The sequence below is a fragment of the Amblyomma americanum genome, unplaced genomic scaffold (genome assembly GCF_052857255.1).
Source record: "Amblyomma americanum isolate KBUSLIRL-KWMA unplaced genomic scaffold, ASM5285725v1 scaffold_58, whole genome shotgun sequence".
NCBI lineage: Eukaryota > Metazoa > Arthropoda > Arachnida > Ixodida > Ixodidae > Amblyomma > Amblyomma americanum.
Window position 1 is genome coordinate 49,058 of NW_027526530.1, and position 21,146 is coordinate 70,203.

Consider the following 21,146-nt stretch of genomic DNA (forward strand, 5'->3'; position numbering starts at 1 on the left):
CCATGGCCTGCGCAGGGATTGAACTTACGACCTTCGCGTTATTAGCACGACGCTCTAACCAACTGAGCTAGCAGGCCAGAACGGTTCACGGAATCAAGGTAACCCACTCCATTCGTCCTTCTTCTATCCACACAATACAGTTGAGTGCGCGGCAGAGGTAAAATTGGCTCTCCCAGCGCCACGTACGGTCAGCTGCGTTGAGAGCAGGAGAAAAAGAAATACCATGGCCTGCGCAGGGATTGAACCTACGACCTTCGCGTTATTAGCACGACGCTCTAACCAACTGAGCTAGCAGGCCAGAACGGTTCACGGAATCAAGGTAACCCACTCCATTCGTCCTTCTTCTATCCACACAATACAGTTGAGTGCGCGGCAGAGGTAAAATTGGCTCTCCCAGCGCCACGTACGGTCAGCTGCGTTGAGAGCAGGAGAAAAAGAAATACCATGGCCTGCGCAGGGATTGAACCTACGACCTTCGCGTTATTAGCACGACGCTCTAACCAACTGAGCTAGCAGGCCAGAACGGTTCACGGAATCAAGGTAACCCACTCCATTCGTCCTTCTTCTATCCACACAGTATAGTTGAGTGCGCGGCAGAGGTAAAATTGGCTCTCCCAGCGCCACGTACGGTCAGCTGCGTTGAGAGCAGGAGAAAAAGAAATACCATGGCCTGCGCAGGGATTGAACCTACGACCTTCGCGTTATTAGCACGACGCTCTAACCAACTGAGCTAGCAGGCCAGAACGGTTCACGGAATCAAGGTAACCCACTCCATTCGTCCTTCTTCTATCCACACAGTACAGTTGAGTGCGCGGCAGAGGTAAAATTGGCTCTCCCAGCGCCACGTACGGTCAGCTGCGTTGAGAGTAGGAGAAAAAGAAATACCATGGCCTGCGCAGGGATTGAACTTACGACCTTCGCGTTACTAGCACGACGCTCTAACCAACTGAGCTAGCAGGCCAGAACGGTTCACGGAATCAAGGTAACCCACTCCATTCGTCCTTCTTCTATCCACACAGTACAGTTGAGTGCGCGGCAGAGGTAAAATTGGCTCTCCCAGCGCCACGTACGGTCAGCTGCGTTGAGAGCAGGAGAAAAAGATATACCATTACCTTCGCAGGGATTGAACTTACGACCTTCGCGTTATTAGCACGACGCTCTAACCAACTGAGCTAGCAGGCCAGAACGGTTCACGGAATCAAGGTAACCCACTCCATTCGTCCTTCTTCTATCCACACAGTACAGTTGAGAGCGCGGCAGAGGTAAAATTGGCTCTCCCAGCGCCACGTACGGTCAGCTGCGTTGAGAGTAGGAGAAAAAGAAATACCATGGCCTGCGCAGGGATTGAACTTACGACCTTCGCGTTATTAGCACGACGCTCTAACCAACTGAGCTAGCAGGCCAGAACGGTTCACGGAATCAAGGTAACCCACTCCATTCGTCCTTCTTCTATCCACACAGTACAGTTGAGTGCGCGGCAGAGGTAAAATTGGCTCTCCCAGCGCCACGTACGGTCAGCTGCGTTGAGAGTAGGAGAAAAAGAAATACCATGGCCTGCGCAGGGATTGAACTTACGACCTTCGCGTTATTAGCACGACGCTCTAACCAACTGAGCTAGCAGGCCAGAACGGTTCACGGAATCAAGGTAACCCACTCCATTCGTCCTTCTTCTATCCACACAGTACAGTTGAGAGCGCGGCAGAGGTAAAATTGGCTCTCCCAGCGCCACGTACGGTCAGCTGCGTTGAGAGCAGGAGAAAAAGAAATACCATTACCTTCGCAGGGATTGAACTTACGACCTTCGCGTTATTAGCACGACGCTCTAACCAACTGAGCTAGCAGGCCAGAACGGTTCACGGAATCAAGGTAACCCACTCCATTCGTCCTTCTTCTATCCACACAGTACAGTTGAGTGCGCGGCAGAGGTAAAATTGGCTCTCCCAGCGCCACGTACGGTCAGCTGCGTTGAGAGCAGGAGAAAAAGAAATACCATGGCCTGCGCAGGGATTGAACCTACGACCTTCGCGTTATTAGCACGACGCTCTAACCAACTGAGCTAGCAGGCCAGAACGGTTCACGGAATCAAGGTAACCCACTCCATTCGTCCTTCTTCTATCCACACAGTACAGTTGAGTGCGCGGCAGAGGTAAAATTGGCTCTCCCAGCGCCACGTACGGTCAGCGGCGTTGAGAGCAGGAGAAAAAGAAATACCATGGCCTGCGCAGGGATTGAACCTACGACCTTCGCGTTATTAGCACGACGCTCTAACCAACTGAGCTAGCAGGCCAGAACGGTTCACGGAATCAAGGTAACCCACTCCATTCGTCCTTCTTCTATCCACACAATACAGTTGAGTGCGCGGCAGAGGTAAAATTGGCTCTCCCAGCGCCACGTACGGTCAGCTGCGTTGAGAGCAGGAGAAAAAGAAATACCATGGCCTGCGCAGGGATTGAACCTACGACCTTCGCGTTATTAGCACGACGCTCTAACCAACTGAGCTAGCAGGCCAGAACGGTTCACGGAATCAAGGTAACCCACTCCATTCGTCCTTCTTCTATCCACACAGTACAGTTGAGTGCGCGGCAGAGGTAAAATTGGCTCTCCCAGCGCCACGTACGGTCAGCTGCGTTGAGAGCAGGAGAAAAAGAAATACCATGGCCTGCGCAGGGATTGAACCTACGACCTTCGCGTTATTAGCACGACGCTCTAACCAACTGAGCTAGCAGGCCAGAACGGTTCACGGAATCAAGGTAACCCACTCCATTCGTCGTTCTTCTATCCACACAATACAGTTGAGTGCGCGGCAGAGGTAAATTGGCTCTCCCAGCGCCACGTACGGTCAGCTGCGTTGAGAGCAGGAGAAAAAGAAATACCATGGCTTGCGCAGGGATTGAACCTACGACCTTCGCGTTATTAGCACGACGCTCTAACCAACTGAGCTAGCAGGCCAGAACGGTTCACGGAATCAGGTAACCCACTCCATTCGTCCTTCTTCTATCCACACAGTACAGTTGAGTGCGCGGCAGAGGTAAAATTGGCTCTCCCAGCGCCACGTACGGTCAGCTGCGTTGAGAGCAGGAGAAAAAGAAATACCATGGATTGCGCAGGGATTGAACCTACGACCTTCGCGTTATTAGCACGACGCTCTAACCAACTGAGCTAGCAGGCCAGAACGGTTCACGGAATCAAGGTAACCCACTCCATTCGTCCTTCTTCTATCCACACAGTACAGTTGAGTGCGCGGCAGAGGTAAAATTGGCTCTCCCAGCGCCACGTACGGTCAGCTGCGTTGAGAGCAGGAGAAAAAGAAATACCATGGCCTGCGCAGGGATTGAACCTACGACCTTCGCGTTATTAGCACGACGCTCTAACCAACTGAGCTAGCAGGCCAGAACGGTTCACGGAATCAAGGTAACCCACTCCATTCGTCGTTCTTCTATCCACACAATACAGTTGAGTGCGCGGCAGAGGTAAAATTGGCTCTCCCAGCGCCACGTACGGTCAGCTGCGTTGAGAGCAGGAGAAAAAGAAATACCATGGCCTGCGCAGGGATTGAACCTACGACCTTCGCGTTATTAGCACGACGCTCTAACCAACTGAGCTAGCAGGCCAGAACGGTTCACGGAATCAAGGTAACCCACTCCATTCGTCCTTCTTCTATCCACACAATACAGTTGAGTGCGCGGCAGAGGTAAAATTGGCTCTCCCAGCGCCACGTACGGTCAGCTGCGTTGAGAGCAGGAGAAAAAGAAATACCATGGACTGCGCAGGGATTGAACCTACGACCTTCGCGTTATTAGCACGACGCTCTAACCAACTGAGCTAGCAGGCCAGAACGGTTCACGGAATCAAGGTAACCCACTCCATACGTCCTTCTTCTATCCACATAATACAGTTGAGTGCGCGGCAGAGGTAAAATTGGCTCTCCCAGCGCCACGTACGGTCAGCTGCGTTGAGAGCAGGAGAAAAAGAAATACCATGGACTGCGCAGGGATTGAACCTACGACCTTCGCGTTATTAGCACGACGCTCTAACCAACTGAGCTAGCAGGCCAGAACGGTTCACGGAATCAAGGTAACCACTCCATACGTCCTTCTTCTATCCACACAATACAGTTGAGTGCGCGGCAGAGGTAAAATTGGCTCTCCCAGCGCCACGTACGGTCAGCTGCGTTGAGAGCAGGAGAAAAAGAAATACCATGGCCTGCGCAGGGATTGAACCTACGACCTTCGCGTTATTAGCACGACGCTCTAACCAACTGAGCTAGCAGGCCAGAACGGTTCACGGAATCAAGGTAACCCACCCCATTCGTCATTCTTCTATCCACACAATACAGTTGAGTGCGCGGCAGAGGTAAAATTGGCTCTCCCAGCGCCACGTACGGTCAGCTGCGTTGAGAGCAGGAGAAAAGGAAATACCATGGACTGCGCAGGGATTGAACCTACGACCTTCGCGTTATTAGCACGACGCTCTAACCAACTGAGCTAGCAGGCCAGAACGGTTCACGGAATCAAGGTAACCAACTCCATTCGTCCTTCTTCTATCCACACAATACAGTTGAGTGCGCGGCAGAGGTAAAATTGGCTCTCCCAGCGCCACGTACGGTCAGCTGCGTTGAGAGCAGGAGAAAAAGAAATACCATGGCCTGCGCAGGGATTGAACCTACGACCTTCGCGTTATTAGCACGACGCTCTAACCAACTGAGCTAGCAGGCCAGAACGGTTCACTGAATCAAGGTAACCCACTCCATTCGTCCTTCTTCTATCCACACAGTACAGTTGAGTGCGCGGCAGAGGTAAAATTGGCTCTCCCAGCGCCACGTACGGTCAGCTGCGTTGAGAGCAGGAGAAAAAGAAATACCATGGCCTGCGCAGGGATTGAACTTACGACCTTCGCGTTATTAGCACGACGCTCTAACCAACTGAGCTAGCAGGCCAGAACGGTTCACGGAATCAAGGTAACCCACTCCATTCGTCCTTCTTCTATCCGCAAAATACAGTTGAGTGCGCGGCAGAGGTAAAATTGGCTCTCCCGGCGCCACGTACGGTCAGCTGCGTTGAGAGCAGGAGAAAAAGAAATACCATGGCCTGCGCAGGGATTGAACCTACGACCTTCGCGTTATTAGCACGACGCTCTAACCAACTGAGCTAGCAGTCCAGAACGGTTCACGGAATCAAGGTAACCCACTCCATTCGTCCTTCTTCTATCCACACAATACAGTTGAGTGCGCGGCAGAGGTAAAATTGGCTCTCCCAGCGCCACGTACGGTCAGCTGCGTTGAGAGCAGGAGAAAAAGAAATACCATGGCCTGCGCAGGGATTGAACCTACGACCTTCGCGTTATTAGCACGACGCTCTAACCAACTGAGCTAGCAGGCCAGAACGGTTCACGGAATCAAGGTAACCCACTCCATTCGTCTTTCTTCTATCCACACAATACAGTTGAGTGCGCGGCAGAGGTAAAATTGGCTCTCCCAGCGCCACGTACGGTCAGCTGCGATGAGAGCAGGAGAAAAAGAAATACCATGGCCTGCGCAGGGATTGAACCTACGACCTTCGCGTTATTAGCACGACGCTCTAACCAACTGAGCTAGCAGGCCAGAACGGTTCACGGAATCAAGGTAACCCACTCCATTCGTCCTTCTTCTATCCACACAATACAGTTGAGTGCGCGGCAGAGGTAAAATTGGCTCTCCCAGCGCCACGTACGGTCAGCTGCGTTGAGAGCAGGAGAAAAATACCATGGACTGCGCAGGGATTGAACCTACGACCTTCGCGTTATTAGCACGACGCTCTAACCAACTGAGCTAGCAGGCCAGAACGGTTCACGGAATCAAGGTAACCCACTCCATTCGTCTTTCTTCTATCCACACAATACAGTTGAGTGCGCGGCAGAGGTAAAATTGGCTCTCCCAGCGCCACGTACGGTCAGCTGCGTTGAGAGCAGGAGGAAAAGAAATACCATGGCCTGCGCAGGGATTGAACCTACGACCTTCGCGTTATTAGCACGACACTCTAACCAACTGAGCTAGCAGGCCAGAACGGTTCACGGAATCAAGGTAACCCACTCCATTCGTCATTCTTCTATCCACACAATACAGTTGAGTGCGCGGCAGAGGTAAAATTGGCTCTCCCAGCGCCACGTACGGTCAGCTGCGTTGAGAGCAGGAGAAAAAGAAATACCATGGCCTGCGCAGGGATTGAACCTACGACTTTCGCGTTATTAGCACGACGCTCTAACCAACTGAGCTAGCAGGCCAGAACGGTTCACGGAATCAAGGTAACCCACTCCATTCGTCATTCTTCTATCCACACAATACAGTTGAGTGCGCGGCAGAGGTAAAATTGGCTCTCCCAGCGCCACGTACGGTCAGCTGCGTTGAGAGCAGGAGAAAAAGAAATACCATGGCCTGCGCAGGGATTGAACCTACGACCTTCGCGTTATTAGCACGACGCTCTAACCAACTGAGCTAGCAGGCCAGAACGGTTCACGGAATCAAGGTAACCCACTCCATTCGTCATTCTTCTATCCACACAATACAGTTGAGTGCGCGTCAGAGGTAAAATTGGCTCTCCCAGCGCCACGTACGGTCAGCTGCGTTGAGACCAGGAGAAAAAGAAATACCATGGCCTGCGCAGGGATTGAACCTACGACCTTCGCGTTATTAGCACGACACTCTAACCAACTGAGCTAGCAGGCCAGAACGGTTCACGGAATCAAGGTAACCCACTCCATTCGTCATTCTTCTATCCACACAATACAGTTGAGTGCGCGGCAGAGGTAAAATTGGCTCTCCCAGCGCCACGTACGGTCTGCTGCGTTGAGAGCAGGAGAAAAAGAAATACCATGGCCTGCGCAGGGATTGAACCTACGACCTTCGCGTTATTAGCACGACGCTCTAACCAACTGAGCTAGCAGGCCAGAACGGTTCACGGAATGAAGGTAACCCACTCCATTCGTCATTCTTCTATCCACACAATACAGTTGAGTGCGCGTCAGAGGTAAAATTGGCTCTCCCAGCGCCACGTACGGTCAGCTGCGTTGAGACCAGGAGAAAAAGAAATACCATGGCCTGCGCAGGGATTGAACCTACGACCTTCGCGTTATTAGCACGACACTCTAACCAACTGAGCTAGCAGGCCAGAACGGTTCACGGAATCAAGGTAACCCACTCCATTCGTCATTCATCTATCCACACAATACAGTTGAGTGCGCGGCAGAGGTAAAATTGGCTCTCCCAGCGCCACGTACGGTCTGCTGCGTTGAGAGCAGGAGAAAAAGAAATACCATGGCCTGCGCAGGGATTGAACCTACGACCTTCGCGTTATTAGCACGACGCTCTAACCAACTGAGCTAGCAGGCCAGAACGGTTCACGGAATCAAGGTAACCCACTCCATTCGTCATTCTTCTATCCACACAATACAGTTGAGTGCGCGTCAGAGGTAAAATTGGCTCTCCCAGCGCCACGTACGGTCAGCTGCGTTGAGAGCAGGAGAAGAAATACCATGGCCTGCGCAGGGATTGAACCTACGACCTTCGCGTTATTAGCACGTCGCTCTAACCAACTGAGCTAGCAGGTCAGAACGGTTCACGGAATCAAGGTAACCCACTCCATTCGTCATTCTTCTATCCACACAATACAGTTGAGTGCGCGGCAGAGGTAAAATTGGCTCTCCCAGCGCCACGTACGGTCAGCTGCGTTGAGAGCAGGAGAAAAAGAAATACCATGGCGTCCGCAGGGATTGAACCTACGACCTTCGCGTTATTAGCACGACGCTCTAACCAACTGAGCTAGCAGGCTAGAACGGTTCACGGAATCAAGGTAACCCACTCCATTCGTCCTTCTTCTATCCACACAATACAGTTGAGTGCGCGGCAGAGGTAAAATTGGCTCTCCCAGCGCCACGTACGGTCAGCTGCGTTGAGAGCAGGAGAAAAAGAAATACCATGGCCTGCGCAGGGATTGAACCTACGACCTTCGCGTTATTAGCACGACGCTCTAACCAACTGAGCTAGCAGGCCAGAACGGTTCACGGAATCAAGGTAACCCACTCCATTCGTCATTCTTCTATCCACACAATACAGTTGAGTGCGCGGCAGAGGTAAAATTGGCTCTCCCAGCGCCACGTACGGTCAGCTGCGTTGAGAGCAGGAGAAAAAGAAATACCATGGCGTGCGCAGGAATTGAACCTACGACCTTCGCGTTATTAGCACGACGCTCTAACCAACTGAGCTAGCAAGCCAGAACGGTTCACGGAATCAAGGTAACCCACTCCATTCGTCCTTCTTCTATCCACACAATACAGTTGAGTGCGCGGCAGAGGTAAAATTGGCTCTCCCAGCGCCACGTACGGTCAGCTGCGTTGAGAGCAGGAGAAAAAGAAATACCATGGCCTGCGCAGGGATTGAACCTACGACCTTCGCGTTATTAGCACGACGCTCTAACCAACTGAGCTAGCAGGCCAGAACGGTTCACGGAATGAAGGTAACCCACTCCATTCGTCATTCTTCTATCCACACAATACAGTTGAGTGCGCGGCAGAGGTAAAATTGGCTCTCCCAGCGCCACGTGCGGTCAGCTGCGTTGAGAGCAGGAGAAAAAGAAATACCATGGCCTGCGCAGGGATTGAACCTACGACCTTCGCGTTATTAGCACGACGCTCTAACCAACTGATCTAGCAGGCCAGAACGGTTCACGGAATCAAGGTAACCCACTCCATTCGTCATTCTTCTATCCACACAATACAGTTGAGTGCGCGGCAGAGGTAAAATTGGCTCTCCCAGCGCCACGTACGGTCAGCTGCGTTGAGAGCAGGAGAAAAAGAAATACCATGGCCTGCGCAGGGATTGAACCTACGACCTTCGCGTTATTAGCACGACGCTCTAACCAACTGATCTAGCAGGCCAGAACGGTTCACGGAATCAAGGTAACCCACTCCATTCGTCATTCTTCTATCCACACAATACAGTTGAGTGCGCGGCAGAGGTAAAATTGGCTCTCCCAGCGCCACGTGCGGTCAGCTGCGTTGAGAGCAGGAGAAAAAGAAATACCATGGCCTGCGCAGGGATTGAACCTACGACCTTCGCGTTATTAGCACGACGCTCTAACCAACTGATCTAGCAGGCCAGAACGGTTCACGGAATCAAGGTAACCCACTCCATTCGTCATTCTTCTATCCACACAATACAGTTGAGTGCGCGGCAGAGGTAAAATTGGCTCTCCCAGCGCCACGTACGGTCAGCTGCGTTGAGAGCAGGAGAAAAAGAAATACCATGGCCTGCGCAGGGATTGAACCTACGACCTTCGCGTTATTAGCACGACGCTCTAACCAACTGATCTAGCAGGCCAGAACGGTTCACGGAATCAAGGTAACCCACTCCATTCGTCATTCTTCTATCCACACAATACAGTTGAGTGCGCGGCAGAGGTAAAATTGGCTCTCCCAGCGCCACGTGCGGTCAGCTGCGTTGAGAGCAGGAGAAAAAGAAATACCATGGCCTGCGCAGGGATTGAACCTACGACCTTCGCGTTATTAGCACGACGCTCTAACCAACTGATCTAGCAGGCCAGAACGGTTCACGGAATCAAGGTAACCCACTCCATTCGTCATTCTTCTATCCACACAATACAGTTGAGTGCGCGGCAGAGGTAAAATTGGCTCTCCCAGCGCCACGTGCGGTCAGCTGCGTTGAGAGCAGGAGAAAAAGAAATACCATGGCCTGCGCAGGGATTGAACCTACGACCTTCGCGTTATTAGCACGACGCTCTAACCAACTGAGCTAGCAGGCCAGAACGGTTCACGGAATCAAGGTAACCCACTCCATTCGTCATTCTTCTATCCACACAATACAGTTGAGTGCGCGGCAGAGGTAAAATTGGTTCTCCCAGCGCCACGTACGGTCAGCTGCGTTGAGAGCAGGAGAAAAAGAAATACCATGGCCTGCGCAGGGATTGAACCTACGACCTTCGCGTTATTAGCACGACGCTCTAACCAACTGATCTAGCAGGCCAGAACGGTTCACGGAATCAAGGTAACCCACTCCATTCGTCATTCTTCTATCCACACAATACAGTTGAGTGCGCGGCAGAGGTAAAATTGGCTCTCCCAGCGCCACGTACGGTCAGCTGCGTTGAGAGCAGGAGAAAAAGAAATACCATGGCCTGCGCAGGGATTGAACCTACGACCTTCGCGTTATTAGCATGACACTCTAACCAAGTGAGCTAGCAGGCCAGAACGGTTCACGGAATCAAGGTAACCCACTCCATTCGTCATTCTTCTATCCACACAATACAGTTGAGTGCGCGGCAGAGGTAAAATTGGCTCTCCCAGCGCCACGTACGGTCAGCTGCGTTGAGAGCAGGAGAAAAAGAAATACCATGGCCTGCGCAGGGATTGAACCTACAACCTTCGCGTTATTAGCACGACGCTCTAACCAACTGATCTAGCAGGCCAGAACGGTTCACGGAATCAAGGTAACCCACTCCATTCGTCATTCTTCTATCCACACAATACAGTTGAGTGCGCGGCAGAGGTAAAATTGGCTCTCCCAGCGCCACGTACGGTCAGCTGCGTTGAGAGCAGGAGAAAAAGAAATACCATGGCCTGCGCAGGGATTGAACCTACGACCTTCGCGTTATTAGCACGACGCTCTAACCAACTGAGCTAGCAGGCCAGAACGGTTCACGGAATCAAGGTAACCCACTCCATTCGTCATTCTTCTATCCACACAATACAGTTGAGTGTGCGGCAGAGGTAAAATTGGCTCTCCCAGCGCCACGTACGGTCAGCTGCGTTGAGAGCAGGAGAAAAAGAAATACCATGGCCTGCGCAGGGATTGAACCTACGACCTTCGCGTTATTAGCACGACGCTCTAACCAACTGAGCTAGCAGGCTAGAACGGTTCACGGAATCAAGGTAACCCACTCCATTCGTCCTTCTTCTATCCACACAATACAGTTGAGTGCGCGGCAGAGGTAAAATTGGCTCTCCCACCGCCACGTACGGTCAGCTGCGTTGAGAGCAGGAGAAAAAGAAATACCATGGCCTGCGCAGGGATTGAACCTACGACCTTCGCGTTATTAGCACGACGCTCTAACCAACTGAGCTAGCAGTCCAGAACGGTTCACGGAATGAAGGTAACCCACTCCATTCGTCATTCTTCTATCCACACAATACAGTTGAGTGCGCGGCAGAGGTAAAATTGGCTCTCCCAGCGCCACGTACGGTCAGCTGCGTTGAGAGCAGGAGAAAAAGAAATACCATGGCCTGCGCAGGGATTGAACCTACGACCTTCGCGTTATTAGCACGACGCTCTAACCAACTGAGCTAGCAGGCCAGAACGGTTCACGGAATCAAGGTAACCCACTCCATGCGTCATTCTTCTATCCACACAATACAGTTGAGTGCGCGGCAGAGGTAAAATTGGCTCTCCCAGCGCCACGTACGATCAGCTGCGTTGAGAGCAGGAGAAAAAGAAATACCATGGCCTGCGCAGGGATTGAACCTACGACCTTCGCGTTATTAGCACGACGCTCTAACCAACTGAGCTAGCAGGCCAGAACGGTTCACGGAATCAAGGTAACCCACTCCATTCGTCATTCTTCTATCCACACAATACAGTTGAGTGCGCGGCAGAGGTAAAATTGGCTCTCCCAGCGCCACGTACGGTCAGCTGCGTTGAGAGCAGGAGAAAAAGAAATACCATGGCCTGCGCAGGGATTGAACCTACGACCTTCGCGTTATTAGCACGACGCTCTAACCAACTGAGCTAGCAGGCCAGAACGGTTCACGGAATGAAGGTAACCCACTCCATTCGTCATTCTTCTATCCACACAATACAGTTGAGTGCGCGGCAGAGGTAAAATTGGCTCTCCCAGCGCCACTTGCGGTCAGCTGCGTTGAGAGCAGGAGAAAAAGAAATACCATGGCCTGCGCAGGGATTGAACCTACGACCTTCGCGTTATTAGCACGACGCTCTAACCAACTGATCTAGCAGGCCAGAATGGTTCACGGAATCAAGGTAACCCACTCCATTCGTCATTCTTCTATCCACACAATACAGTTGAGTGCGCGGCAGAGGTAAAATTGGCTCTCCCAGCGCCACGTACGGTCAGCTGCGTTGAGAGCAGGAGAAAAAGAAATACCATGGCCTGCGCAGGGATTGAACCTACGACCTTCGCGTTATTAGCACGACGCTCTAACCAACTGATCTAGCAGGCCAGAACGGTTCACGGAATCAAGGTAACCCACTCCATTCGTCATTCTTCTATCCACACAATACAGTTGAGTGCGCGGCAGAGGTAAAATTGGCTCTCCCAGCGCCACGTACGGTCAGCTGCGTTGAGAGCAGGAGAAAAAGAAATACCATGGCCTGCGCAGGGATTGAACCTACGACCTTCGCGTTATTAGCACGACGCTCTAACCAACTGAGCTAGCAGGCCAGAACGGTTCACGGAATCAAGGTAACCCACTCCATTCGTCATTCTTCTATCCACACAATACAGTTGAGTGCGCGGCAGAGGTAAAATTGGCTCTCCCAGCGCCACGTACGGTCAGCTGCGTTGAGAGCAGGAGAAAAAGAAATACCATGGCCTGCGCAGGGATTGAACCTACGACCTTCGCGTTATTAGCACGACGCTCTAACCAACTGAGCTAGCAGGCCAGAACGGTTCACGGAATCAAGGTAACCCACTCCATTCGTCATTCTTCTATCCACACAATACAGTTGAGTGCGCGGCAGAGGTAAAATTGGCTCTCCCAGCGCCACGTACGGTCAGCGGCGTTGAGAGCAGGAGAAAAAGAAATACCATGGCCTGCGCAGGGATTGAACCTACGACCTTCGCGTTATTAGCACGACGCTCTAACCAACTGATCTAGCAGGCCAGAACGGTTCACGGAATCAAGGTAACCCACTCCATTCGTCATTCTTCTATCCACACAATACAGTTGAGTGCGCGGCAGAGGTAAAATTGGCTCTCCCAGCGCCACGTACGGTCAGCTGCGTTGAGTGCAGGAGAAAAAGAAATACCATGGCCTGCGCAGGGATTGAACCTACGACCTTCGCGTTATTAGCACGACGCTCTAACCAACTGATCTAGCAGGCCAGAACGGTTCACGGAATCAAGGTAACCCACTCCATTCGTCATTCTTCTATCCACACAATACAGTTGAGTGCGCGGCAGAGGTAAAATTGGCTCTCCCAGCGCCACGTACGGTCAGCTGCGTTGAGAGCAGGAGAAAAAGAAATACCATGGCCTGCGCAGGGATTGAACCTACGACCTTCGCGTCATTAGCACGACGCTCTAACCAACTGAGCTAGCAGGCCAGAACGGTTCACGGAATCAAGGTAACCCACGCCATTCGTCATTCTTCTATCCACACAATACAGTTGAGTGCGCGGCAGAGGTAAAATTGGCTCTCCCAGCGCCACGTACGGTCAGCTGCGTTGAGAGCAGGAGAAAAAGAAATACCATGGCCTGCGCAGGGATTGAACCTACGACCTTCGCGTTATTAGAACGACGCTCTAACCGACTGAGCTAGCAGGCCAGAACGGTTCACGGAATCAAGGTAACCCACTCCATTCGTCATTCTTCTATCCACACAATACAGTTGAGTGCGCGGCAGAGGTAAAATTGGCTCTCCCAGCGCCACGTACGGTCAGCTGCGTTGAGAGCAGGAGAAAAAGAAATACCATGGCCTGCGCAGGGATTGAACCTACGACCTTCACGTTATTAGCACGACGCTCTAACCAACTGAGCTAGCAGGCCAGAACGGTTCACGGAATCAAGGTAACCCACTCCATTCGTCATTCTTCTATCCACACAATACAGCTGAGTGCGCGGCAGAGGTAAAATTGGCTCTCCCAGCGCCACGTACGGTCAGCTGCGTTGAGAGCAGGAGAAAAAGAAATACCATGGCCTGCGCAGGGATTGAACCTACGACCTTCGCGTTATTAGCACGACGCTCTAACCAACTGAGCTAGCAGGCCAGAACGGTTCACGGAATCAAGGTAACCCACTCCATTCGTCATTCTTCTATCCACACAATACAGTTGAGTGCGCGGCAGAGGTAAAATTGGCTCTCCCAGCGCCACGTACGGTCAGCTGCGTTGAGAGCAGGAGAAAAAGTAATACCATGGCCTGCGCAGGGATTGAACCTACGACCTTCGCGTTATTAGCACGACGCTCTAACCAACTGAGCTAGCAGGCCAGAACGGTTCACGGAATCAAGGTAACCCACGCCATTCGTCATTCTTCTATCCACACAATACAGTTGAGTGCGCGGCAGAGGTAAAATTGGCTCTCCCAGCGCCACGTACGGTCAGCTGCGTTGAGAGCAGGAGAAAAAGTAATACCATGGCCTGCGCAGGGATTGAACCTACGACCTTCGCGTTATTAGCACGACGCTCTAACCAACTGAGCTAGCAGGCCAGAACGGTTCACGGAATCAAGGTAACCCACGCCATTCGTCATTCTTCTATCCACACAATACAGTTGAGTGCGCGGCAGAGGTAAAATTGGCTCTCCCAGCGCCACGTACGGTCAGCTGCGTTGAGAGCAGGAGAAAAAGAAATACCATGGCCTGCGCAGGGATTGAACCTACGACCTTCGCGTTATTAGCACGACGCTCTAACCAACTGAGCTAGCAGGCCAGAACGGTTCACGGAATCAAGGTAACCCACGCCATTCGTCATTCTTCTATCCACACAATACAGTTGAGTGCGCGGCAGAGGTAAAATTGGCTCTCCCAGCGCCACGTACGGTCAGCTGCGTTGAGAGCAGGAGAAAAAGAAATACCATGCCCTGCGCAGGGATTGAACCTACGACCTTCGCGTTATTAGCACGACGCTCTAACCAACTGAGCTAGCAGGCCAGAACGGTTCACGGAATCAAGGTAACCCACTCCATTCGTCATTCTTCTATCCACACAATACAGTTGAGTGCGCGGCAGAGGTAAAATTGGCTCTCCCAGCGCCACGTACGGTCAGCTGCGTTGAGAGCAGGAGAAAAAGAAATACCATGGCCTGCGCAGGGATTGAACCTACGACCTTCGCGTTATTAGCACGACACTCTAACCAACTGAGCTAGCAGGCCAGAACGGTTCACGGAATCAAGGTAACCCACTCCATTCGTCCTTCTTCTATCCACACAATACAGTTGAGTGCGCGGCAGAGGTAAAATTGGCTCTCCCAGCGCCACGTACGGTCAGCTGCGTTGAGAGCAGGAGAAAAAGAAATACCATGGCCTGCGCAGGGATTGAACCTACGACCTTCGCGTTATTAGCACGACGCTCTAACCAACTGAGCTAGCAGGCCAGAACGGTTCACGGAATCAAGGTAACCCACTCCATTCGTCACTCTTCTATCCACACAATACAGTTGAGTGCGCGGCAGAGGTAAAATTGGCTCTCCCAGCGCCACGTACGGTCAGCTGCTTTGACAGCAGGAGAAAAAGAAATACCATGGCCTGCGCAGGGATTTAACCTACGACCTTCGCGTTATTAGCACGACTCTCTAACCAACTGAGCTAGCAGGCCAGAACGGTTCACGGAATCAAGGTAACCCACTCCATTCGTCATTCTTCTATCCACACAATACAGTTGAGTGCGCGGCGGAGGTAAAATTGGCTCTCCCAGCGCCACGTACGGTCAGCTGCGTTGAGAGCAGGAGAAAAAGAAATACCATGGCCTGCGCAGGGATTGAACCACGACCTTCGCGTTATTAGCACGACGCTCTAACCAACTGAGCTAGCAGGCCAGAACGGTTCACGGAATCAAGGTAACCCACTCCATTCGTCCTTCTTCTATCCACAGAATACAGTTGAGTGCGCGGCAGAGGTAAAATTGGCTCTCCCAGCGCCACGTACGGTCAGCTGCGTTGAGAGCAGGAGAAAAAGAAATACCATGGCCTGCGCAGGGATTGAACCTACGACCTTCGCGTTATTAGCACGACGCTCTAACCAACTGAGCTAGCAGGCCAGAACGGTTCACGGAATCAAGGTAACCCACTCCATTCGTCACTCTTCTATCCACACAATACAGTTGAGTGCGCGGCAGAGGTAAAATTGGCTCTCCCAGCGCCACGTACGGTCAGCTGCTTTGACAGCAGGAGAAAAAGAAATACCATGGCCTGCGCAGGGATTTAACCTACGACCTTCGCGTTATTAGCACGACTCTCTAACCAACTGAGCTAGCAGGCCAGAACGGTTCACGGAATCAAGGTAACCCACTCCATTCGTCATTCTTCTATCCACACAATACAGTTGAGTGCGCGGCGGAGGTAAAATTGGCTCTCCCAGCGCCACGTACGGTCAGCTGCGTTGAGAGCAGGAGAAAAAGAAATACCATGGCCTGCGCAGGGATTGAACCACGACCTTCGCGTTATTAGCACGACGCTCTAACCAACTGAGCTAGCAGGCCAGAACGGTTCACGGAATCAAGGTAACCCACTCCATTCGTCCTTCTTCTATCCACAGAATACAGTTGAGTGCGCGGCAGAGGTAAAATTGGCTCTCCCAGCGCCACGTACGGTCAGCTGCGTTGAGAGCAGGAGAAAAAGAAATACCATGGCCTGCGCAGGGATTGAACCTACGACCTTCACGTTATTAGCACGAAGCTCTAACCAACTGAGCTAGCAGGCCAGAACGGTTCACGGAATCAAGGTAACCCACTCCATTCGTCCTTCTTCTATCCACACAATACAGTTGAGTGCGCGGCAGAGGTAAAATTGGCTCTCCCAGCGCCACGTACGGTCAGCTGCGTTGAGAGCAGGAGAAAAAGAAATACCATGGCCTGCGCAGGGATTGAACCTACGACCTTCGCGTTATTAGCACGACGCTCTAACCAACTGAGCTAGCAGGCCAGAACGGTTCACGGAATCAAGGTAACCCAATCATTCGTCCTTCTATCCACACAATACAGTGAGTGCGCGGCAGAGGTAAAATTGGCTCTCCCAGCGCCACGTACGGTCAGCTGCGTTGAGAGCAGGAGAAAAAGAAATACCATGGCCTGCGCAGGGATTGAGCCTACGACCTTCGCGTTATTAGCACGACGCTCTAACCAACTGAGCTAGCAGGCCAGAACGGTTCACGGAATCAAGGTAACCCAATCCATTCGTCCTTCTTTTATCCACACAATACAGTTGAGTGCGCGGGCGAGGTAAAATTGGCTCTCCCAGCGCCACGTACGGTCAGCTGCGTTGAGAGCAGGAGAAAAAGAAATACCATGGCCTGCGCAGGGATTGAACCTACGACCTTCGCGTTATTAGCACGACGCTCTAACCAACTGAGCTAGCAGGCCAGAACGGTTCACGGAATCAAGGTAACCCAATCCATTCGTCCTTCTTCTATCCACACAATACAGTTGAGTGCGCGGCAGAGGTAAAATTGGCTCTCCCAGCGCCACGTACGGTCAGCTGCGTTGAGAGCAGGAGAAAAAAGAAATACCATGGCCTGCGCAGGGATTGAACCTACGACCTTCACGTTATTAGCACGAAGCTCTAACCAACTGAGCTAGCAGGCCAGAACGGTTCACGGAATCAAGGTAACCCACTCCATTCGTCCTTCTTCTATCCACAGAATACAGTTGAGTGCGCGGCAGAGGTAAAATTGGCTCTCCCAGCGCCACGTACGGTCAGCTGCGTTGAGAGCAGGAGAAAAAGAAATACCATGGCCTGCGCAGGGATTGAACCTTACGACCTTCGGGTTATTAGCACGACGCTCTAACCAACTGAGCTAGCAGGCCAGAACGGTTCACGGAATCAAGGTAACCCAATCCATTCGTCCTTCTATCCACACAATACAGTTGAGTGCGCGGCAGAGGTAAAATTGGCTCTCCCAGCGCCACGTACGGTCAGCTGCGTTGAGAGCAGGAGAAAAAGAAATACCATGGCCTGCGCAGGGATTGAACCTACGACCTTCGCGTTATTAGCACGACGCTCTAACCAACTGAGCTAGCAGGCCAGAACGGTTCACGGAATCAAGGTAACCCAATCCATTCGTCCCTTCTTCTATCCACACAATACAGTTGAGTGCGCGGCAGAGGTAAAATTGGCTCTCCCAGCGCCACGTACGGTCAGCTGCGTTGAGAGCAGGAGAAAAAGAAATACCATGGCCTGCGCAGGGATTGAACCTACGACTTTCGCGTTATTAGCACGACGCTCTAACCAACTGAGCTAGCAGGCCAGAACGGTTCACGGAATCAAGGTAACCCACTCCATTCGTCATTCTTCTATCCACACAATACAGTTGAGTGCGCGGCAGAGGTAAAATTGGCTCTCCCAGCGCCACGTACGGTCAGCTGCGTTGAGAGCAGGAGAAAAAGAAATACCATGGCCTGCGCAGGGATTGAACCTACGACCTTCGCGTTATTAGCACGACGCTCTAACCAACTGAGCTAGCAGGCCAGAACGGTTCACGGAATCAAGGTAACCCACTCCATTCGTCATTCTTCTATCCACACAATACAGTTGAGTGCGCGTCAGAGGTAAAATTGGCTCTCCCAACGCCACGTACGGTCAGCTGCGTTGAGAACAGGAGAAAAAGAAATACCATGGCCTGCGCAGGGATTGAACCTACGACCTTCGCGTTATTAGCACGACACTCTAACCAAATGAGCTAGCAGGCCAGAACGGTTCAGGGAATCAAGGTAACCCACTCCATTCGTCATTCTTCTATCCACACAATACAGTTGAGTGCGCGGCAGAGGTAAAATTGGCTCTCCCAGCGCCACGTACGGTCAGCTGCGTTGAGAGCAGGAGAAAAAGAAATACCATGGCCTGCGCAGGGATTGAACCTACGACCTTCGCGTTATTAGCACGACGCTCTAACCAACTGAGCTAGCAGGCCAGAACGGTTCAGGGAATCAAGGTAACCCACTCCATTCGTCATTCTTCTATCCACACAATACAGTTGAGTGCGCGGCAGAGGTAAAATTGGCTCTCCCAGCGCCACGTACGGTCAGCTGCGTTGAGAGCAGGAGAAAAAGAAATACCATGGCCTGCGCAGGGATTGAACCTACGACCTTCGCGTTATTAGCACGACGCTCTAACCAACTGAGCTAGCAGGCCAGAACGGTTCACGGAATCAAGGTAACCCACTCCATTCGTCCTTCTTCTATCCACACAATACAGTTGAGTGCGCGGCAGAGGTAAAATTGGCTCTCCCAGCGCCACGTACGGTCAGCTGCGTTGAGAGCAGGAGAAAAAGAAATACCATGGCCTGCGCAGGGATTGAACCTACGACCTTCGCGTTATTAGCACGACGCTCTAACCAACTGAGCTAGCAGGCCAGAACGGTTCACGGAATCAAGGTAACCCACTCCATTCGTCACTCTTCTATCCACACAATACAGTTGAGTGCGCGGCAGAGGTAAAATTGGCTCTCCCAGCGCCACGTACGGTCAGCTGCGTTGAGAGCAGGAGAAAAAGAAATACCATGGCCTGCGCAGGGATTGAACCTACGACCTTCGCGTTATTAGCACGACACTCTAACCAACTGAGCTAGCAGGCCAGAACGGTTCACGGAATCAAGGTAACCCACTCCATTCGTCATTCTTCTATCCACACAATACAGTTGAGTGCGCGGCAGAGGTAAAATTGGCTCTCCCAGCGCCACGTGCGGTCAGCTGCGTTGAGAGCAGGAGAAAAAGAAATACCATGGCCTGCGCAGGGATTGAACCTACGACCTTCGCGTTATTAGCACGACACTCTAACCAACTGAGCTAGCAGGCCAGAACGGTTCACGGAATCAAGGTAACCCACTCCATTCGTCATTCTTCTATCCACACAATACAGTTGAGTGCGCGGCAGAGGTAAAATTGGCTCTCCCAGCGCCACGTACGGTCAGCTGCGTTGAGAGCAGGAGAAAAAGAAATACCATGGCCTGCGCAGGGATTGAACCTACGACCTTCGCGTTATTAGCACGACACTCTAACCAACTGAGCTAGCAGGCCAGAACGGTTCACGGAATCAAGGTAACCCACTCCATTCGTCATTCTTCTATCCACACAATACAGTTGAGTGCGCGGCAGAGGTAAAATTGGCTCTCCCAGCGCCACGTGCGGTCAGCTGCGTTGAGAGCAGGAGAAAAAGAAATACCATGGCCTGCGCAGGGATTGAACCTACGACCTTCGCGTTATTAGCACGACACTCTAACCAACTGAGCTAGCAGGCCAGAACGGTTCACGGAATCAAGGTAACCCACTCCATTCGTCATTCTTCTATCCACACAATACAGTTGAGTGCGCGGCAGAGGTAAAATTGGCTCTCCCAGCGCCACGTACGGTCAGCTGCGTTGAGAGCAGGAGAAAAAGAAATACCATGGCCTGCGCAGGGATTGAACCTACGACCTTCGCGTTATTAGCACGACACTCTAACCAACTGAGCTAGCAGGCCAGAACGGTTCACGGAATCAAGGTAACCCACTCCATTCGTCCTTCTTCTATCCACACAATACAGTTGAGTGCGCGGCAGAGGTAAAATTGGCTCTCCCAGCGCCACGTGCGGTCAGCTGCGTTGAGAGCAGGAGAAAAAGAAATACCATGGCCTGCGCAGGGATTGAACCTACGACCTTCGCGTTATTAGCACGACGCTCTAACCAACTGATCTAGCAGGCCAGAACGGTTCACGGAATCAAGGTAACCCACTCCATTCGTCATTCTTCTATCCACACAATACAGTTGAGTGCGCGGCAGAGGTAAAATTGGCTCTCCCAGCGCCACGTACGGTCAGCTGCGTTGAGAGCAGGAGAAAAAGAAATACCATGGCCTGCGCAGGGATTGAACCTACGACCTTCGCGTTATTAGCACGACGCTCTAACCAACTGAGCTAGCAGGCCAGAACGGTTCACGGAATCAAGGTAACCCACTCCATTCGTCATTCTTCTATCCACACAATACAGTTGAGTGCGCGGCAGAGGTAAAATTGGCTCTCCCAGCGCCACGTACGGTCAGCTGTGTTGAGAGCAGGAGAAAAAGAAATACCATGGCCTGCGCAGGGATTGAACCTACGACCTTCGCGTTATTAGCACGACGCTCTAACCAACTGAGCTAGCAGGCCAGAACGGTTCACGGAATCAAGGTAACCCACTCCATTCGTCATTCTTCTATCCACACAATACAGTTGAGTGCGCGGCAGAGGTAAAATTGGC

General features: G+C 52.0%; 57 non-coding genes across 57 annotated transcripts; all 57 read right to left on the reverse strand.

The window, feature by feature from the left end:
• Positions 1-224: 224 nt before the first annotated feature.
• On the reverse strand, positions 225-298 carry TRNAI-AAU (transfer RNA isoleucine (anticodon AAU)). Its single transcript has one exon. It is a non-coding gene; the product is annotated as a tRNA-Ile (tRNA).
• A 147-nt stretch (positions 299-445) lies between these two features.
• TRNAI-AAU (transfer RNA isoleucine (anticodon AAU)) lies at positions 446-519 on the reverse strand. Its single transcript has one exon. It is a non-coding gene; the product is annotated as a tRNA-Ile (tRNA).
• Positions 520-666: 147 nt separating this feature from the next.
• On the reverse strand, positions 667-740 carry TRNAI-AAU (transfer RNA isoleucine (anticodon AAU)). Its single transcript has one exon. It is a non-coding gene; the product is annotated as a tRNA-Ile (tRNA).
• A 147-nt stretch (positions 741-887) lies between these two features.
• Positions 888-961, reverse strand: TRNAT-AGU (transfer RNA threonine (anticodon AGU)). Its single transcript has one exon. It is a non-coding gene; the product is annotated as a tRNA-Thr (tRNA).
• Positions 962-1,992: 1,031 nt separating this feature from the next.
• On the reverse strand, positions 1,993-2,066 carry TRNAI-AAU (transfer RNA isoleucine (anticodon AAU)). The gene has a single exon. It is a non-coding gene; the product is annotated as a tRNA-Ile (tRNA).
• A 147-nt stretch (positions 2,067-2,213) lies between these two features.
• TRNAI-AAU (transfer RNA isoleucine (anticodon AAU)) lies at positions 2,214-2,287 on the reverse strand. Its single transcript has one exon. It is a non-coding gene; the product is annotated as a tRNA-Ile (tRNA).
• A 147-nt stretch (positions 2,288-2,434) lies between these two features.
• TRNAI-AAU (transfer RNA isoleucine (anticodon AAU)) lies at positions 2,435-2,508 on the reverse strand. The gene has a single exon. It is a non-coding gene; the product is annotated as a tRNA-Ile (tRNA).
• A 147-nt stretch (positions 2,509-2,655) lies between these two features.
• On the reverse strand, positions 2,656-2,729 carry TRNAI-AAU (transfer RNA isoleucine (anticodon AAU)). The gene has a single exon. It is a non-coding gene; the product is annotated as a tRNA-Ile (tRNA).
• A 146-nt stretch (positions 2,730-2,875) lies between these two features.
• On the reverse strand, positions 2,876-2,949 carry TRNAI-AAU (transfer RNA isoleucine (anticodon AAU)). Its single transcript has one exon. It is a non-coding gene; the product is annotated as a tRNA-Ile (tRNA).
• A 367-nt stretch (positions 2,950-3,316) lies between these two features.
• TRNAI-AAU (transfer RNA isoleucine (anticodon AAU)) lies at positions 3,317-3,390 on the reverse strand. The gene has a single exon. It is a non-coding gene; the product is annotated as a tRNA-Ile (tRNA).
• A 147-nt stretch (positions 3,391-3,537) lies between these two features.
• TRNAI-AAU (transfer RNA isoleucine (anticodon AAU)) lies at positions 3,538-3,611 on the reverse strand. Its single transcript has one exon. It is a non-coding gene; the product is annotated as a tRNA-Ile (tRNA).
• Positions 3,612-4,199: 588 nt separating this feature from the next.
• Positions 4,200-4,273, reverse strand: TRNAI-AAU (transfer RNA isoleucine (anticodon AAU)). The gene has a single exon. It is a non-coding gene; the product is annotated as a tRNA-Ile (tRNA).
• Positions 4,274-4,641: 368 nt separating this feature from the next.
• TRNAI-AAU (transfer RNA isoleucine (anticodon AAU)) lies at positions 4,642-4,715 on the reverse strand. Its single transcript has one exon. It is a non-coding gene; the product is annotated as a tRNA-Ile (tRNA).
• Positions 4,716-5,304: 589 nt separating this feature from the next.
• TRNAI-AAU (transfer RNA isoleucine (anticodon AAU)) lies at positions 5,305-5,378 on the reverse strand. Its single transcript has one exon. It is a non-coding gene; the product is annotated as a tRNA-Ile (tRNA).
• A 147-nt stretch (positions 5,379-5,525) lies between these two features.
• On the reverse strand, positions 5,526-5,599 carry TRNAI-AAU (transfer RNA isoleucine (anticodon AAU)). Its single transcript has one exon. It is a non-coding gene; the product is annotated as a tRNA-Ile (tRNA).
• A 364-nt stretch (positions 5,600-5,963) lies between these two features.
• TRNAI-AAU (transfer RNA isoleucine (anticodon AAU)) lies at positions 5,964-6,037 on the reverse strand. Its single transcript has one exon. It is a non-coding gene; the product is annotated as a tRNA-Ile (tRNA).
• A 147-nt stretch (positions 6,038-6,184) lies between these two features.
• TRNAI-AAU (transfer RNA isoleucine (anticodon AAU)) lies at positions 6,185-6,258 on the reverse strand. Its single transcript has one exon. It is a non-coding gene; the product is annotated as a tRNA-Ile (tRNA).
• Positions 6,259-6,405: 147 nt separating this feature from the next.
• Positions 6,406-6,479, reverse strand: TRNAI-AAU (transfer RNA isoleucine (anticodon AAU)). The gene has a single exon. It is a non-coding gene; the product is annotated as a tRNA-Ile (tRNA).
• Positions 6,480-6,626: 147 nt separating this feature from the next.
• TRNAI-AAU (transfer RNA isoleucine (anticodon AAU)) lies at positions 6,627-6,700 on the reverse strand. The gene has a single exon. It is a non-coding gene; the product is annotated as a tRNA-Ile (tRNA).
• Positions 6,701-6,847: 147 nt separating this feature from the next.
• TRNAI-AAU (transfer RNA isoleucine (anticodon AAU)) lies at positions 6,848-6,921 on the reverse strand. The gene has a single exon. It is a non-coding gene; the product is annotated as a tRNA-Ile (tRNA).
• Positions 6,922-7,068: 147 nt separating this feature from the next.
• TRNAI-AAU (transfer RNA isoleucine (anticodon AAU)) lies at positions 7,069-7,142 on the reverse strand. Its single transcript has one exon. It is a non-coding gene; the product is annotated as a tRNA-Ile (tRNA).
• A 147-nt stretch (positions 7,143-7,289) lies between these two features.
• TRNAI-AAU (transfer RNA isoleucine (anticodon AAU)) lies at positions 7,290-7,363 on the reverse strand. The gene has a single exon. It is a non-coding gene; the product is annotated as a tRNA-Ile (tRNA).
• Positions 7,364-7,949: 586 nt separating this feature from the next.
• TRNAI-AAU (transfer RNA isoleucine (anticodon AAU)) lies at positions 7,950-8,023 on the reverse strand. Its single transcript has one exon. It is a non-coding gene; the product is annotated as a tRNA-Ile (tRNA).
• Positions 8,024-8,391: 368 nt separating this feature from the next.
• TRNAI-AAU (transfer RNA isoleucine (anticodon AAU)) lies at positions 8,392-8,465 on the reverse strand. Its single transcript has one exon. It is a non-coding gene; the product is annotated as a tRNA-Ile (tRNA).
• Positions 8,466-9,717: 1,252 nt separating this feature from the next.
• TRNAI-AAU (transfer RNA isoleucine (anticodon AAU)) lies at positions 9,718-9,791 on the reverse strand. Its single transcript has one exon. It is a non-coding gene; the product is annotated as a tRNA-Ile (tRNA).
• Positions 9,792-10,601: 810 nt separating this feature from the next.
• On the reverse strand, positions 10,602-10,675 carry TRNAI-AAU (transfer RNA isoleucine (anticodon AAU)). Its single transcript has one exon. It is a non-coding gene; the product is annotated as a tRNA-Ile (tRNA).
• Positions 10,676-10,822: 147 nt separating this feature from the next.
• Positions 10,823-10,896, reverse strand: TRNAI-AAU (transfer RNA isoleucine (anticodon AAU)). The gene has a single exon. It is a non-coding gene; the product is annotated as a tRNA-Ile (tRNA).
• A 368-nt stretch (positions 10,897-11,264) lies between these two features.
• On the reverse strand, positions 11,265-11,338 carry TRNAI-AAU (transfer RNA isoleucine (anticodon AAU)). The gene has a single exon. It is a non-coding gene; the product is annotated as a tRNA-Ile (tRNA).
• A 147-nt stretch (positions 11,339-11,485) lies between these two features.
• TRNAI-AAU (transfer RNA isoleucine (anticodon AAU)) lies at positions 11,486-11,559 on the reverse strand. The gene has a single exon. It is a non-coding gene; the product is annotated as a tRNA-Ile (tRNA).
• A 147-nt stretch (positions 11,560-11,706) lies between these two features.
• TRNAI-AAU (transfer RNA isoleucine (anticodon AAU)) lies at positions 11,707-11,780 on the reverse strand. The gene has a single exon. It is a non-coding gene; the product is annotated as a tRNA-Ile (tRNA).
• A 589-nt stretch (positions 11,781-12,369) lies between these two features.
• On the reverse strand, positions 12,370-12,443 carry TRNAI-AAU (transfer RNA isoleucine (anticodon AAU)). The gene has a single exon. It is a non-coding gene; the product is annotated as a tRNA-Ile (tRNA).
• Positions 12,444-12,590: 147 nt separating this feature from the next.
• TRNAI-AAU (transfer RNA isoleucine (anticodon AAU)) lies at positions 12,591-12,664 on the reverse strand. Its single transcript has one exon. It is a non-coding gene; the product is annotated as a tRNA-Ile (tRNA).
• A 589-nt stretch (positions 12,665-13,253) lies between these two features.
• On the reverse strand, positions 13,254-13,327 carry TRNAI-AAU (transfer RNA isoleucine (anticodon AAU)). Its single transcript has one exon. It is a non-coding gene; the product is annotated as a tRNA-Ile (tRNA).
• A 368-nt stretch (positions 13,328-13,695) lies between these two features.
• On the reverse strand, positions 13,696-13,769 carry TRNAI-AAU (transfer RNA isoleucine (anticodon AAU)). The gene has a single exon. It is a non-coding gene; the product is annotated as a tRNA-Ile (tRNA).
• A 147-nt stretch (positions 13,770-13,916) lies between these two features.
• On the reverse strand, positions 13,917-13,990 carry TRNAI-AAU (transfer RNA isoleucine (anticodon AAU)). The gene has a single exon. It is a non-coding gene; the product is annotated as a tRNA-Ile (tRNA).
• A 147-nt stretch (positions 13,991-14,137) lies between these two features.
• Positions 14,138-14,211, reverse strand: TRNAI-AAU (transfer RNA isoleucine (anticodon AAU)). Its single transcript has one exon. It is a non-coding gene; the product is annotated as a tRNA-Ile (tRNA).
• A 147-nt stretch (positions 14,212-14,358) lies between these two features.
• TRNAI-AAU (transfer RNA isoleucine (anticodon AAU)) lies at positions 14,359-14,432 on the reverse strand. Its single transcript has one exon. It is a non-coding gene; the product is annotated as a tRNA-Ile (tRNA).
• A 147-nt stretch (positions 14,433-14,579) lies between these two features.
• TRNAI-AAU (transfer RNA isoleucine (anticodon AAU)) lies at positions 14,580-14,653 on the reverse strand. The gene has a single exon. It is a non-coding gene; the product is annotated as a tRNA-Ile (tRNA).
• A 147-nt stretch (positions 14,654-14,800) lies between these two features.
• On the reverse strand, positions 14,801-14,874 carry TRNAI-AAU (transfer RNA isoleucine (anticodon AAU)). The gene has a single exon. It is a non-coding gene; the product is annotated as a tRNA-Ile (tRNA).
• A 147-nt stretch (positions 14,875-15,021) lies between these two features.
• TRNAI-AAU (transfer RNA isoleucine (anticodon AAU)) lies at positions 15,022-15,095 on the reverse strand. The gene has a single exon. It is a non-coding gene; the product is annotated as a tRNA-Ile (tRNA).
• A 147-nt stretch (positions 15,096-15,242) lies between these two features.
• Positions 15,243-15,316, reverse strand: TRNAI-AAU (transfer RNA isoleucine (anticodon AAU)). Its single transcript has one exon. It is a non-coding gene; the product is annotated as a tRNA-Ile (tRNA).
• A 588-nt stretch (positions 15,317-15,904) lies between these two features.
• On the reverse strand, positions 15,905-15,978 carry TRNAI-AAU (transfer RNA isoleucine (anticodon AAU)). Its single transcript has one exon. It is a non-coding gene; the product is annotated as a tRNA-Ile (tRNA).
• Positions 15,979-16,787: 809 nt separating this feature from the next.
• Positions 16,788-16,861, reverse strand: TRNAI-AAU (transfer RNA isoleucine (anticodon AAU)). Its single transcript has one exon. It is a non-coding gene; the product is annotated as a tRNA-Ile (tRNA).
• Positions 16,862-17,224: 363 nt separating this feature from the next.
• TRNAI-AAU (transfer RNA isoleucine (anticodon AAU)) lies at positions 17,225-17,298 on the reverse strand. Its single transcript has one exon. It is a non-coding gene; the product is annotated as a tRNA-Ile (tRNA).
• Positions 17,299-17,886: 588 nt separating this feature from the next.
• TRNAI-AAU (transfer RNA isoleucine (anticodon AAU)) lies at positions 17,887-17,960 on the reverse strand. Its single transcript has one exon. It is a non-coding gene; the product is annotated as a tRNA-Ile (tRNA).
• A 148-nt stretch (positions 17,961-18,108) lies between these two features.
• On the reverse strand, positions 18,109-18,182 carry TRNAI-AAU (transfer RNA isoleucine (anticodon AAU)). The gene has a single exon. It is a non-coding gene; the product is annotated as a tRNA-Ile (tRNA).
• Positions 18,183-18,329: 147 nt separating this feature from the next.
• TRNAI-AAU (transfer RNA isoleucine (anticodon AAU)) lies at positions 18,330-18,403 on the reverse strand. Its single transcript has one exon. It is a non-coding gene; the product is annotated as a tRNA-Ile (tRNA).
• A 368-nt stretch (positions 18,404-18,771) lies between these two features.
• Positions 18,772-18,845, reverse strand: TRNAI-AAU (transfer RNA isoleucine (anticodon AAU)). The gene has a single exon. It is a non-coding gene; the product is annotated as a tRNA-Ile (tRNA).
• A 147-nt stretch (positions 18,846-18,992) lies between these two features.
• Positions 18,993-19,066, reverse strand: TRNAI-AAU (transfer RNA isoleucine (anticodon AAU)). The gene has a single exon. It is a non-coding gene; the product is annotated as a tRNA-Ile (tRNA).
• A 147-nt stretch (positions 19,067-19,213) lies between these two features.
• On the reverse strand, positions 19,214-19,287 carry TRNAI-AAU (transfer RNA isoleucine (anticodon AAU)). Its single transcript has one exon. It is a non-coding gene; the product is annotated as a tRNA-Ile (tRNA).
• Positions 19,288-19,434: 147 nt separating this feature from the next.
• TRNAI-AAU (transfer RNA isoleucine (anticodon AAU)) lies at positions 19,435-19,508 on the reverse strand. Its single transcript has one exon. It is a non-coding gene; the product is annotated as a tRNA-Ile (tRNA).
• Positions 19,509-19,655: 147 nt separating this feature from the next.
• TRNAI-AAU (transfer RNA isoleucine (anticodon AAU)) lies at positions 19,656-19,729 on the reverse strand. The gene has a single exon. It is a non-coding gene; the product is annotated as a tRNA-Ile (tRNA).
• A 147-nt stretch (positions 19,730-19,876) lies between these two features.
• On the reverse strand, positions 19,877-19,950 carry TRNAI-AAU (transfer RNA isoleucine (anticodon AAU)). The gene has a single exon. It is a non-coding gene; the product is annotated as a tRNA-Ile (tRNA).
• Positions 19,951-20,097: 147 nt separating this feature from the next.
• On the reverse strand, positions 20,098-20,171 carry TRNAI-AAU (transfer RNA isoleucine (anticodon AAU)). The gene has a single exon. It is a non-coding gene; the product is annotated as a tRNA-Ile (tRNA).
• Positions 20,172-20,318: 147 nt separating this feature from the next.
• TRNAI-AAU (transfer RNA isoleucine (anticodon AAU)) lies at positions 20,319-20,392 on the reverse strand. Its single transcript has one exon. It is a non-coding gene; the product is annotated as a tRNA-Ile (tRNA).
• Positions 20,393-20,760: 368 nt separating this feature from the next.
• On the reverse strand, positions 20,761-20,834 carry TRNAI-AAU (transfer RNA isoleucine (anticodon AAU)). The gene has a single exon. It is a non-coding gene; the product is annotated as a tRNA-Ile (tRNA).
• A 147-nt stretch (positions 20,835-20,981) lies between these two features.
• On the reverse strand, positions 20,982-21,055 carry TRNAI-AAU (transfer RNA isoleucine (anticodon AAU)). Its single transcript has one exon. It is a non-coding gene; the product is annotated as a tRNA-Ile (tRNA).
• Between the last annotated feature and the right edge of the window lie 91 nt (positions 21,056-21,146).